A 14243-nucleotide genomic window follows, 5' to 3' on the forward strand; every position below is an offset into this window, starting at 1 on the left:
TAAATTTCCAGATCTGTAATTTTCTGGTTAATTTGTTCTTTTTTTTTTTACAGTCTCTGGTCCCAATCTCTAAGCAGTTCTGGGAAGATGTTTTCTAAAAGCACAAATCCATTGCCCTTAAATCTATTGCAGCTCATAAACCTATTGTTGTTGAGTCAGTGTCTGTTCAGAGGGACCCTAAAGGACTGGTAGAACTGTGGCATGAGGGCTCCGAGGCTTGGATCTCGGGGGCAGCAGGCTGTCCTCCTGGGCTTGGATCTCGGGGGCAGCAGGCTGCCACGCCTTTTCCTGTGGAGCAGCTGATGGGTTTGAACTGCCAATTGGTTGGTCAGGTTCTGAACATTTAGCCATTATGCCCCTGCGGCTCCTATAAAAGCACAAAACTAACCTTAAATTAGTTTTAACTGTTTTCTCCTAAGCGATATAGGTTTTTAAGGCAGGTAAAAATGGTATATTTAGATTTTATTGATAATTTGGATACACAACCATGGCATTTTCTTGACGATTTGGACACCAGATGAGGACAAACGTCACTCTGATTACTTAAAAATGTTGTTTGCAGGGTCCTTGGGTCTACAGTGATTCTAGATTGAATTTCTAGCATACATAACATCCATGAGCACCCTGAAATACCCAGAGGGTGTTCTGTGAGTTTGGTTTTGAGGCTAGCCCACTCCCAAAGAATCCCAAGATTTTTTCTCGAGTCAAATATGAGGCCATGTAAAATTTTGCCATCAACTTTTTTTTTTAGTTTCTTTATTTTTCATTTCAATGAACATCTACAGAGATTTTGGAATTCCATTCATTCATTGTTGCAACCCTCTCCCCCCCGCCCCCCCGCCATCAACTTCTTATTAAAATTTTGAATAAACCAAGGGTTGATTCATTATCTGTTTTTAAGAACTCATTTCTTAAACATCTGGCTTGTCATACAGCTGTTTTTCCTCAAAAGATTACAGTACCATTTTTTATCATTAAAATAACACCATTGATTTTGGTCCCCCCCCCCCCAAATTTACCTGAACTTTTTCATCCAATGATTGTTGTTCCCTTTCAAAATAACCACCCTTATTCCACTGCTAGGAATATACCCCAAGGAAATTAGGACTGAGACACAAATGGAGATTTGTACACCAGTGTTCATAACAGCATTATTCACAATTGCAAGAACATGGAAACAACCCAAATGTCCAATCATTATAAAATGGATTGAGAAATTGTACTGCAGTCACTCAATTGAATACTTACACAGCACTCAGGAGGAATGATTTTGAAAATTACATAACTTGGGAGAGACTGGAGATCATTATGCTGAATGAACTAACTCAGTCTCATAAGGACAAATACTGCGTAAGACCATTATTGCAGAAATAGATAACTAGTAAAATGGGAATGAAGACCCAGGTGGGGGGGGAGGGTGAGAGTAAAGGGTGAGGATGGGCAGAGGAGAAATCATAGGGTCGCACAATTTGGTGTGTAGAGGTGGAAGGGAAAGGAAATGGGCAAGATCTGGTTGGGATCTGGAAAGACAGGATAATAGTATAGTTCAGTGGTGATTATGGGAATGATTGTATGAAACACAATGTGAATAAAGGATATTGTGAAGCAAAATGTATATAAACTTTGTAAGCAAAACAAGATAAAATTTTAAAAATGTAAAAAAACCCAAACAAAATGTGGTTCATAAATACAATAGTACATAATTTTAAAAAAACCAACAAAATTACGCTTTCAGGAGTCAGTAAGAAGTCCTCATGGTGCAGTGGATTAGGCACTTGGCTGCTAATCAAAAGGCCAGTGGTTTAAATCCACTGTCCTGTGAGAAAAAGATGTGACAGTTTGCTTCCATAACCCTTTCAGGCAGTTCTCCTCAGTTCCGTATGGTCACAGCAAGTCACAATCAACCTCTTAGCAGTGGGATTTTTCGGGGGTCAGTTAGCACATCAGACAAACCTGCTTTTAAAGAAATTCTTATTTAATTCATTTAATAATTCAACTTAAAAAAAGGAACCCTTTAAAAAGCAGATACTTAGTTTTAAGCCCACTATCTTTTGTTGTTGTTGTTGTTGTTATGTGCCGTCGAGTCATTTGTGACTCATAGCGACCCTATGTACAACAGCCCTAAACCCTGCTCTATCCTGTGCCAATCGCATTGCCTCTGACACACCCATCCTGATTACCCCAGTCACTGAATCAACCCACCTCATAGAGGGTCTTCCCCTCCTGCGCTGTCCCTCCACTCTACCCAGCATGATGTCCCTCTCTAAAGACCTGTCTCTCCATACATGTCCAAAGTATGTCATACGAAGCCCCAGAATCCTTGCCTCCAAGGAGTAGCCTGGTTTAACCCTCTCTAGGATGAATCTGTTTGTTTTCTTGGCAGTCCATGGAACATTCAATACTCATCTCCAGCACCACAGCTCAAAGGCGTCAATTCTCCTTCTATCCTCCCTAGTCATTGTCCAGCTCTCTGATGCATAACAAGTGATTGCAAAAACCATTGCCTGTATCAGGCAGACCGTAGTCTCCAGAGAGACACTGTTGCTCTTGAGTACTTTAGAGAGGTCCCTAACAGCAGACTTTCCCATCGCAATACATTTTTTTATTTCCTGGCTACTGGTGCCAAGAGTGTTGACCATGGAGCCAAGCAAACTGAAGCTGTGAACAATCTCAATCTCTTCGCCATCCATCCTGATGCTGCCGATTGGTCCAGTGGTGAGAATCTTTGTCTTCTTGACACTGAGCCTCAGTCCATACTGAAGGCTGCAGTCCTTGACCCTCTGCAGTAAGTGCATGAGGTCCTCCTCAGTTTCAGCGAGCAGGGTTGTGTCATCTGCATAATGCAGATTGTTGATATATCGTCCACCAGTCCTAACGCTACGCTTCTCCTCATAGAGCCCAGCCTCTCGGATAATCTGCTCTGCATACAGGTTGAAAAGGTATGGAGATAGGACACATCCCTGGTGTACACCCTTCCCAATTTTGAACCATGCAGTGTTGCCCTGCTCTGTTCTGACAACTTAAAATACTTCCCAATTTTTCCAGCCTTTGGTTGAATATAATTTTCTGGTGATTCACATTCCTGTTGTGGCCAACATTGTTACTATTCAGTTAGGTTCCACGATTTTTTGAGGACACTCAGTTGTAATCTTCAGTTATTTGCAGAATTCAGAAGGATCCTCAAATGTTGTTAGGTGGTGGTGGTGAGGAAATTTTGTTATTAGGTGTCATTGAGTTGATTACAATCCTTGGCGACCCTATGTACAACAGATGTTGAACCCTGTCCTGTCCTGTGCCATCCTCACATCTTCTACCATAATACAGCCCTTTGCAGCAGTCACCATGTCAGTCTACCTGGTCAAGAGTCTTCCTCTCCTACGCCGACCCTCCACCTTTACGAGCATCACGTCCCTCTCCAAGGAATAGCCTGATGTATGTGAGACGAAGGCTCAATCATCTTTGCCTTCAAGGAGCACTCTGGCTGCATCTTCTCCAAGACAGATTTGTCTTTTGGCCATCCGTGGGATGTTCAGTGTGCTTCTCCAACACCACAGCTCAAAGGCATCAATTCTTCTCTCATCCTTTTACATTGTCCAACTCTCAGATGCATAGCAAGTCATTGGAAAACCATGACCTGAATCAGACACACCTTAATCCTCAAACTGACATCATTCCTTCTCAATAATTTGGAGAGGTTCTTAACTGCAGACTTTCCCAGTGCAATACATCTGATTTCCTGACTGCTGGTACCAGTGGTGTTAATTGTGGATCCAAGTAAGATGAAGTTGTTGGCAGTTTGTTTGAAGCAGTTGGGTCCTCAAATGAGCAGAACTTTTTTTTATAATCATTTAGGGGATTCAAAAGTATGTTCTTTGAAAGGAATAGCTATGAAAATTGCAGGAATATTTGAGCATATAACATGAGTAACTTTGTCATCCTCCCAGGTAACTAGAATTGGAGACTGCTAGAAGGGATCTTAGTGGTCTGTCCAATGATGTTTTTAGGTGTCATTGAGTTGACTACGACTTGTAGTGATCCTGTGAACAACATATCTGTCCCCTGCCCTATCCTGTGCCATTCTCATCATCTCTAATATATTTGAGTTTATTATTACAGTCACTGTGTCAGTCTATCTCGTTAAGGGTCTTTCCCTCCTTTGCTGACCTTCTCCCTTTTTGAGAATGATGTCCTTTTCCAAGAACTAGTCCCTCCTAACAACATACCCAGAGTATATGAAACGAAGTGTTGCCATCCTTGCCTCTTAGGAACATTCTGGCTGCACTTTCTTTATTTGTTCTATAACACCACATTCAGAGGCATCAGTTCTTATTCTGACATCCTTAGTCATCATCCAACTTTGAAGTGATGGACAAGACCGTGGTTTGGAGTTAGGTGCATTGATAGGCGGTAGTTTTTCTGACCGAGCTGCACTTGAGCGGTACTGTGCCAGCTCTGTACCAGTGGGAGCGCAGAGGATTGTTCTCAGAGGGTGGGCCCTCAGTAACTGAGAGCAGCAGAGTCTTGGAGGCCGGTGCTGGGAGTGAGACGGGCAGATGATCCCAAACTGAAGATAAACACGGGCTTTCTTATGCTTGTTTACATATCCGTTGCGATCCATTTCACCACATCAGCAGTTTCGCACTGGTTTCACCATGTCTTTGATGTGGTGAAGAACATATGAAACTGTTCATGACAAGTAGGCCCCTGCTCACCTTGCTTCCTCGGTGTTCTGCCAGGGCTCGTGAATCGGAAAAGAGGCTTCGATTCTGTAGGAAAGTACTGCGGGATTGGGAGAGAGCCAGATTCCAGCCAAACAAAACAAAACAAAAAAAAGTGAAATTATTCTGTAGAGACTAATAAGTAAATGCCAGAAATCCCCAATTTACCTTGCTTATTGGGTAGTCTGACACCAGGCATACTGTGCCCTCTCTCAGGCACTGGCTTCCACTTTTCCCATCCAGATTGAAAAATCCATGACTTGTGCTTTCCCTCAGAGCAGTTAAGTGCAGAAGTTGAGGCCGGAGTGGGCTGGTGACCCGTCCAGGGCCTTGTGTCACTGGGGAATCTGAGCCTTGAACCTAAGCCTCCTGCTTCCTGTTGAAGAGAGCCCCTGCAGTGCTCAGACATGTTTAAGATGCTCTGATGTTTATTAGGGTCGGTCCTGCTCCCTCAGTCTCACCTGAGGAGGTGACACAGCCACGTTGCAGTCCAGCCTGGGGGCTGAAAAAGCTCTGGGACTGGTGGGCTTTCTAGTCAGCCTCAACATCAGGCTGAAGGGATCTGTCCTCTTGCCCACAAACATCGTGACCGCTTGTCCTTTTGTCCTTAGCGTGGGCAGATGCAAGGTTGTGGGATGGAGAGGAAGGCTGCCCTCTGAGACCCCTTTCAACTCTGGAGCCACAGCCACAACCACTGTCTATGGAGAGAGGTTGGCCATCAGAAGAGGCCCTTATACCTAACTCACAGTTTAAGCTTGTTTCTTTACTTGAGGGCTAATAATATCTGAGCAGGTGCAAAGCCTCCAGTCATTTCATCCAGTAGTCTTTCTGAAATAGCAAAACTGAAAGTTTGTGTTTTAGAAGACTTTAACTAGAGTTACTCTTCTCTAGTGTAGTTTGCCAAGTAATCCAACAGATCAGGAGCTCTCTGATTGGTGGGTTGGCCCAGGGAATCCGCCTCTGCACAGGTCACCATCTTTTAAGCAGATCTAGTATCTGGGAGTGGGTCTGTACAGAGGGGAACAAGATTGGCCATAGCCCCTGGACCGAGACTAGCTGAGAAGGAGTATGATGAGGGCGGCTAGGAGGAGGACAGGACTGGAAGAGGACCCGGAGGCCTGTGCCTCACTCCCCTTCTTAGGTTGGTCCTAGAGGTCGAGATTCTGTCTTACTAATCTTTGCATCCATTCAGAGTTGGCAGTAGTCATTGTCACAGGCCCTCAGCAAATATGGTTTTGATTCCTCCTGGGGCTTATTAAGACAATGACAACAAGGGGCTCCTTTGCCATCAAGCTATTGGGTGTGGACTTTTTGTTGTTGTTTTTTAGGAAGAGTGTTACTTTAGTGGAGTTCTGTTTCCTTTACTGGAATTTCATGAGTAATGTTTGTTTCTCCAGAAGTAGAGGGGCTTCTGGGGTCCTTGCTGGGATGGACATGAGCATGGTCTGCCCTCATGATGACTCCTCAGGTCAGTAAGGAAATGATTTTTCTTCTCTCAGTTATGCTCGACTCAAAAGCAATCAACAGCCACTACAACAACAAACCTCGGGATAAATGGCTTGAGTGTTTTATGTCAGTTTCATTTTTCGCCCAGCATGATGTTTCACTTTTTAAAAAATGAACCTTGATCCGGAGTTGTCATTTATGTATTAAGCCTGATTTTCCTAGTTAGTTGACTAATGTAAAATTATAATTCAAAACCACCCTTTCCTCCAGTGAATTACCCCATCCATCCCCACTTCAGAGGAGGAAATAATTGTGTGTCTGGGCTACAGGAGTGTTTGCCATGGAAACTGAATTTTTTTCAGACATTTTTCTGAACAAACAGTGTTGTCAGCTCTCTAGAATGTGACGTAGTCATTGATCTCCCAGATCAGAGGGGTCAGAGGAGTTGGTTGGCTGCACTGAATCAGATCTCGCTTCACGAAACAAATGGACCATGACTCCTAAGGGGGCTTATGAGTGAGAGAGACACCTGTCTGAAGGCCACAGCAGCAAATGTGTGTCCACATATTCTCCAGACTATGTTTTCTGGTCCTGTTCCAGCCTGTCACCCCAGGGCCTCCGAAACACCTGTGCTTGAATCCTGTCAGCTTCAGGGAGTGGAAGTCCCATTTTTTTCTTTTTAAATTTAATTTTATTGTTTTTGTATGTGTACTGACAAATTGGATCTGACTGGTACAGGGGGAGATTGTCCCTCCTTCTCCAGAAGAGCATCTCTGGTGGATTTGAACCTCGCACCTCTGGGATTGCAGTGCAGCTTCCTGCCTCTAGGCAAAGTCCCCTTTTTAAGTCCTAAGAGTCCTGGTGGTGCAGTGGTCAGAGCACTTAGCTGACAAGCAAAGGGCCAGTGGTTCCAACCCATCTGCTGCTCCAGAGAAGAGAAACCAAGTCTCTTCTTGGAGGCTAGGATTTTGAAGCTCTTTCTCATATATTTTGGTCCCATGGCCAGGAGGGACCAGTGAGGGAAGCCGAATATCAAATTTACTAATAGTAGACCAAATGCTATATCAGGAAATGAGGGATGCTTAATACAAGCTGAAGGTCACCTTGTGGCACTAAGGTGTTCCCTAAGAGTCAACATTGTTCTTAGTTTGTATTAACTGAATCCCTCCCTCCTGAGATTAGCTTAAAGAGGAACTTGGCCTTATCTGTAAAAGACTTCACCATTATCTTTTGTTTTTGTTTTGTACTTCCTTATGATTTTACTTTGTTTACCATCCTTATGATTCTTTTTTTTTTTTTTAAATTTTATTTTATTATTTTTGTGTGCGTGTACCGTCAAATCAGATCTGACTGGTACAGGAGGAGATTGCCCCTTCTTCCCCGGCAGAGCATCTGGTGGATTCGAACCATGCACCTCTGGGATTGTAGTTGCAGCTTCTTGCCACTAGGCCACCAGAGCTCCCCCATCCTTATGATTCTAAATAAATACTCAGAGAAGCATCGCTTGGGGCCTTCAGTCATGGGAACTGTTGGCCCCCTGTTTTTCACACTCTCTGTTCTATATCATTCCTGGTAGTCTGTCTCATTATTAATAATTATAAAATTATTTCATTCTTTGGGACCCTTGGTCTGCAACAGACCAGTACTTGGAGAAGGACATCATACTTTGAATGGTAAAGGGTCAGCACAGGAGAGGAAGATACCAGATGAGATGGACTGACATGATAACTGGGGCAGTGGGGATAATAGGTGTGTCAAGGTCAGTGAGATTGGCTCAGGATAGGACAGGAGGTGTTGTACATAGGGTCGCTTGGTTGCAGATGACTAGATGACACATAACAACAACAAGGTATTAAGAGAGTCCTAAGAAACCCAGGTGATGCTGTTCACCAGTTAACTTCTTTATAGGTAAAATCAACCTTGTAAGTTGTACAAGAACCTTCTATTCAAAACAAAATGGGCATCTGTAGCAAGACTGAAAAAGCTAAGGAATAGTGGATCGAAGAATGGGAAGAATCTATGGAAGGAACAAGTTAAAGTACAAATCAAGGCGAGAATATGGAGGTTGGAAGGAAATCTTAGGAGGGTTGTGACAGACTCTTTCAGCATTAGAGCTGTGGATCAAGGTCATTGTCGATCTGAGGGTCTGAGTCCGGTTTTTCCCCCTGATGGCTTCTTACAGAAGGTGCTAGTTGAAAGACTGAGTATAAAATGATCACAGCTCAGGTCTCAGGACAAATCTGAGCTGTTACTCAAAGAACTATAGGAGCCGGTTTAGACACTAAGGGAAGAATCTGCCCCAGAATCGTACGGACCGAGCTAGAGCAGATCACAGAACTCGATAACTTTAAGTAGAACTAGGAGATGACTCTTTGAACGGAACCTCTTATTGGAACCCTGTATCTTTTCTAACAAGACTGTGTCACCCCTGAGGCCAGGGCAGAGTGCAGTGCTGAAAGAAGACCATGAGGCCAGCTCCAGCCACGCTTGCCCTCCTGCAGTAAGATAGCTTCATTACATAGAAGCAGAGCAACATTTTCGCTGTTTTACCATGTCAGGCACAGGACTTTTTATTTTAGTATGTGTTGTGACCCACACATACCACGGAAATGTTTTTCCAGTGAAAGGGGAATTGAGAAATGACGGTGAGGTCTTGGGCAAAATAACTTACTTTCCTATTCTCTTCTCTGGAAAACAAGGCAGTAGGACTGGAAGATCTCTCAGTAGACATACTCCCAGCGGACTTTCCAAGATGAGAATGCCATTGAGGGTGAAGCAACACGCTTCCTCGCTGCTTGCCTTTCTGTTCCAACTTCACACTGTCACCTGGGGAGGTTAAAGAAGGGAGGCTTGCTTTGCTGTGAGTGGCCCAGCTTCCAGGTACCTAGGAGCATGGAGCCACCTTTCCATCTGTTTCTGCATCCATTCGGCAGTTATGCTAAGTGGATATTATACATCAGGCACTGACCAAAGAGTTTCGGTGAAGAATAAACACGCCTGCTTTCCTCTAATAGCTTTCTTGTACAGGTTTTTGTTGTTGTAAGGTGCTTTTGCATCGACTGCAACTCCTAGTAACCCTAGGAACAACAGGTCTGAATCTTGCCTCGTCCTTAGCCATCCTCGTGATGATCCCTGATGTCCTTGATCCTACTGTTATGGCCACTGTGTTAACCCATCTTATTGAGGGGTTTCCTCTTTTTCAGACCCTCCACCTTTCTTCTCAGCATGATTCTTTTTCCAAGGGCTGGTCTTGTTTGACAGCATGCCCAAAGTAGTCCCAGATAAATGAAGGGACTCCTTCCCAACAACTCTGTCATCAGTTCTGATATAAATTGAATACTTTTTAGACATTTTCATTTTTACTGCTTTTTATAAATGATAATGTTCTGTGCTGTCAAGTAGGGGTTGACTCTCCAGCAGGTTTTCAGAGGCAAAAAAAAAAAAATCACACAGGAGGAGATTACCCATCGTTTCTACCACAGAGCAAGCTGGTAGATTGAAACTGTGTGCCTTTGGGATTGCAGTATGACTTCTTACCACTAGGCCACCAGAGTTCCCTTTCATGAATAGTATCTTTGGAAGTCCAAACTTTCAGCACATGTTTGGGGATATAAGCAGTGCTGTTTGTTGCAGTTAGAGGAACTTGAACATCTCAGCTTCAGATTTATTTACCTCTGATAACTTCTAATGGCACAAAGCGCTAAGCAAGATCACACTGTAGACTTGATCTGCAGTGAGGTCAGTTGTAATGGCTGTCAGGCTCACCTGCAGTTTGCTTGTTACGTGTCCTTAGAATTGTACTTCGCCCAACGTTGCCCATTCTAGTCATTGTCACCCCCAACCCCAGCATGACCACCTTGTGATCTGGCAATGTTTTGAACCATCATACAATTAAACATCTGAAAATGGTAACATCAGCAAATTGCATGTTGCAACATTTTATGCAGTGCATGTTTCTAACATGAAGATGTCAGACTCTCAGACTCATTGGTGCAAGTCCAGATAGTCCCATAACTCACGCCCCACAGGGTTTCCTGAGCCTGTAAAGCTCACGAGAGGAGAGTGCTCACCTTTCTCCTGTAGAGCTGCTGGTGAATCTGAACTGCCACAGAGACGTGGGGCCTTTGGGTGAGCAGCACAATCCCCCGTGGCCTAGGCCATCAGAGCTCCTGCACTGCTCCCTCAAAGAGCAATTGTAAATGCAACTTGTTATAAATATGTTGTAAGGTCAGGACTACCTGTATTTGGAGGAAAGAGCCAAGGAACAATAACATAACAAGACACAAGTTATGTAGACTGTGTGAAGGTTATACATACTACAGCGGAGAAGCAGCAGGGCACGGGAGGTCGGAGCCTTGTACATTTGCTGTAGCATCAGGCTGGGTGTTTGTTGGGTGGAACTCCCTGCCCTGAAAGACCCTCGTGCGTTTGAGGGAGGCATTCCTCTTGGTGCTGGGGTTCATATGAAGGGAGGCACTCTGGTTTGTTCCTTATCCAATCTTCTGGAGGGCTGGTGTGGGGGGCTCTCCTGCATGTCTGAGAATCTCTAGCAAATATGGGGTATTAAGTGTGGCTCCTGCTGCTTTTCATAATAATGTGCCAAGAAAATGCTGAAAAGTCTTTCAGGGAAACCTCAGAAACCCCCAATGACTCGGGGAACAGAGGTAACATTTCTTTGATTGTTTGGCGATTCTGCTCCCAGATACTCCAGGGGTGGTATGGGATAGCTGCATTTTTTTTTTAAATTTAGGTTGTTTATTTTTCATTTCAATAAACATCTACAGAGATTTTGGAATTCCATTCATTCATTGTTGCACCCTTCTCCCCGCACAAACCCCTCCCCCCCCACCCCATTTGCTCCTCTCCTTGAAAAGCAAAAGAAAAACTCCCTAAGGAACTCTGATAACACTGGGGTTAAAGCACTTGACTGCTGACTGGAAGGTCTGCCATTGAACTGAGCAGAGCACTGCAAGGTGGAGAGGAGAACGGTCTGTTTCAGTAAGAAGTCCAGCCTTGGAAGCCCCTGTGGGGGAGTTCCTCTCTGTCCTCCAGGCTCATGTAAAGTCAAAATCGATGTGAGGATAGTGGATTGGGGGTTTTTGGTTGATGTGTATTTTAATAATAAATAGTTTCTTTTGCCCTTTTTTATGTTTTTGGTGTTTATAGTATCTCTAGATAAATCCACATAACTGCAGGAATGTTGCAAAATCAGGTTGGAGGACACTCCGGGCTGGAAGGTCCTACCAGGCTTTGGACAGTCCTATGACCTTTGCCTGTAATTCTGTTGGTGTTCCCCCTCTCTCCCTGCTTGCTATGGTCTGATTTTGCATAGGGAGATAGTTTCCTTTATATAGAGATTAACAACTTTATCTTTAGTCTTGGTACCCAGCTGAGGGGACCCAAACCCTAGTCACTTCTAAAATCAACTCTAAGGCAACTTGATCTGATGATGGCTCAGTACTTGGAAATACCAAGCATACAATGAATAGGTGCACGTCACATGCTTATCTGATTGTGGTTCAGAAAAGGATAGGGAGCCTCCTTTCAGTTTAGGAGGAGTCCCAGAGGTGAAGTGTGTTACTAGTTGGATTGCTAACTGAAATGTCAGTGGGTCAAGCCCACTAGGCACTCCTTGGGAGACCAGTAAGGGAGGGGTGCTGTGGGTTGGAATTCATTAAGTGATAATGGATTAGGTTTCTCTGGTTTTCCACCTCACTTGGTTTTAAAGTCTGTAACATATATGTGTAATCAATCGGAAGTCACCCGTAAAGGGGTTGGTTTCTGTCATGGTCCTCCCCTTCTTTAACCTTAAAGTGAGTCAGATTATTATTAATTTCAGATGTTGCAATATTTCAAGATAATTGGAGACACTGGGATGTTGCAAGACTAGGCCTGGGAATGACTATATTCAAAGGCATCAAGACTTCTAAACTCTCACATTCCTTTTTTTTTTTTAATTCTCAAATTCTTATGTGGATTTTGGGCATGTTCTGATTGATGAACGCTAGAAGAATCTGCAACAAGCCTGCAGATAGCCAAGGGCCTGATAAATCATGAGTTCTTGAGCTTCAGGGCTGAAAAATACTATCCAATTCTTGGCTTTATAGACTTGAAAACTGATGCCCAGAGAAAGGTAATGACTGGCCCAGAGCTCAGAGCTTAACTCCTACCTCTGTGTCCCATCTCGTTGTCTTCAGCTTCATTTACTACTGAGAGTGCGTCAGGCTCATGGATAACTTCTTGTTGTTGTTATGTGCCGTCAAGTTGTCTGCGACTCATAGCGACCTTATTTTCGACAGTCCTAAACCTTGCTCTATCTTACTTGTCTCTGACAAGTGATTATGCCCCCGTTATGCCAGTGATTGAATCAGTCCATCCATCTCATTGAGGGTCTTCCCCTCCTGCGCTGTCCCTCCACCCTCCCAAGCATGACGTTCCTCTCCAAGGACTGGTCCCTCCTTGCATCGTGTCTGAAATATGTCAGACGAAGTTTCAGAATCCTTGCCTTCAAGGAGCAGCCTGGTTTAACCTCCTCATTCTTTTAGCAGTTCATGGTACATTAGATACCTTTTTCTTTTAAAAAAAAACCCCAACAACCCAAAACAAAACAAAAACCCACCAACAAACTTGGAATCTCTGCAGGATACTTAACAAGTTTGGGAGTTCTATGGATACAAGATAGGTCAAGAAGTGAAATACCTCTGCCTGAGCAGAGAGTGTATGCTCAGAATCCAGAAGAGGTTGTTTCAGGGAATTACTCTGGGCTGGGACCAGGGTTGCGGCTGAGTTTGCCTTCAGGAGGCAGTTATGGGATTTGCCATCATTTTCCTCGTGTGGCCCTGCTCCTCTGCTACATGTGAACTCATGGAAGACAGGGGGTGTGGTTCTTAGAGCTCTAGTGCCTTGTCCCTAATAGGAGGCTTCCTTTTGTATATCGAGAGGATAAAAGGGAGAGTCCAGCCTGGGCTAGGTTTGGAAAAAGTGAGCAGAAGTAATTTGGGAATGGAAGAGCCAGCCAACAGGAAGAAAGTGAAACAGGGAGTGCCGGGAAGGGATTGATAAATATGCTCAAACCTTGCCAGTCATCTTGAGCAACATGACCCTGTGGTCCGGTGACCTGCCCCATTCTGTAAGCTCCTGGCTGCTATAGTGAAAACAGCCTGGAACTGACTGCAGGCGCTGGAGAGGTGGCACGCCCTGGGAGATTAGAAGTTGGGCAGCAGGTTTAGCTCCGTGGGCCTTCACAGAACACTTTTTAGTGCCATGTGTGCTGTCTTCACAGAGAAGTTCCTCAGCCAGAAAGCAAGAGATTTTGTGTTAGGGTTTATTTGAGAGGTCACATCACATCCCAGAGACTGTCTTATGCTATTCCTCACTAACCTCTCCCAGGATGTGTTATGTTTGTATTTGGTGCGCTGTGTTCACATTAAACTGTAAACCAGCTGTGTGACATCGGTGTAGTGTTAGAGAAGACACACTCGACGTGTGACCATGGCTGCCTGTTTGGGGCTAGTGTATCTGCTGGTTCGCTTTACAGAGCAATTTTGTTTTCTCCTCTACATTTGCTTACAACAATATCAGCAGCACGCTTTCTCTTTCTATAATTGCAAAGCTAACAAATATGTTTTTCCATTTACTCCAGTTTTGTGGCCCAGTCTGTGTGAATGTACACTCGGGCTCTGCTTGCTTCCACACTGGCCTGCCAGGTCCTCAAACACACAGCACTTTGTCTTCTGTCACAGGGCCTTTGCACAGGCAGTTCCCCTTAACCCAGGCAGTTCTCTTTCTGTTACTCAAGTATTACTTCTTTAGGAAAAATTTCTCTGACACTGAGGCCCACCCCACCTGTAGCCCATTCACAGACCAGATCATCTTCTGCTACTGTGACTTTATGGCTCCATGGTTCTCTTTCACTTACGCCATTTCTTGTTCTGTGTTTATGTGATTATTTCATTACTGTGGTCGACCAGCTGTTCCACCGGAGAAGGATAGGCCTTCTCCTGTGCAGTTTACCTCTGAAAACCCACTGGAAGGTCAGCCGTGTGTTGTTTCTGACTCATTGACACACAACAAGTAACA

The sequence above is a fragment of the Elephantulus edwardii genome, unplaced genomic scaffold, assembly GCF_000299155.1.
Source record: "Elephantulus edwardii isolate Elephantulus edwardi_28Jun2011 unplaced genomic scaffold, EleEdw1.0 scaffold00048, whole genome shotgun sequence".
Lineage (NCBI taxonomy): Eukaryota > Metazoa > Chordata > Mammalia > Macroscelidea > Macroscelididae > Elephantulus > Elephantulus edwardii.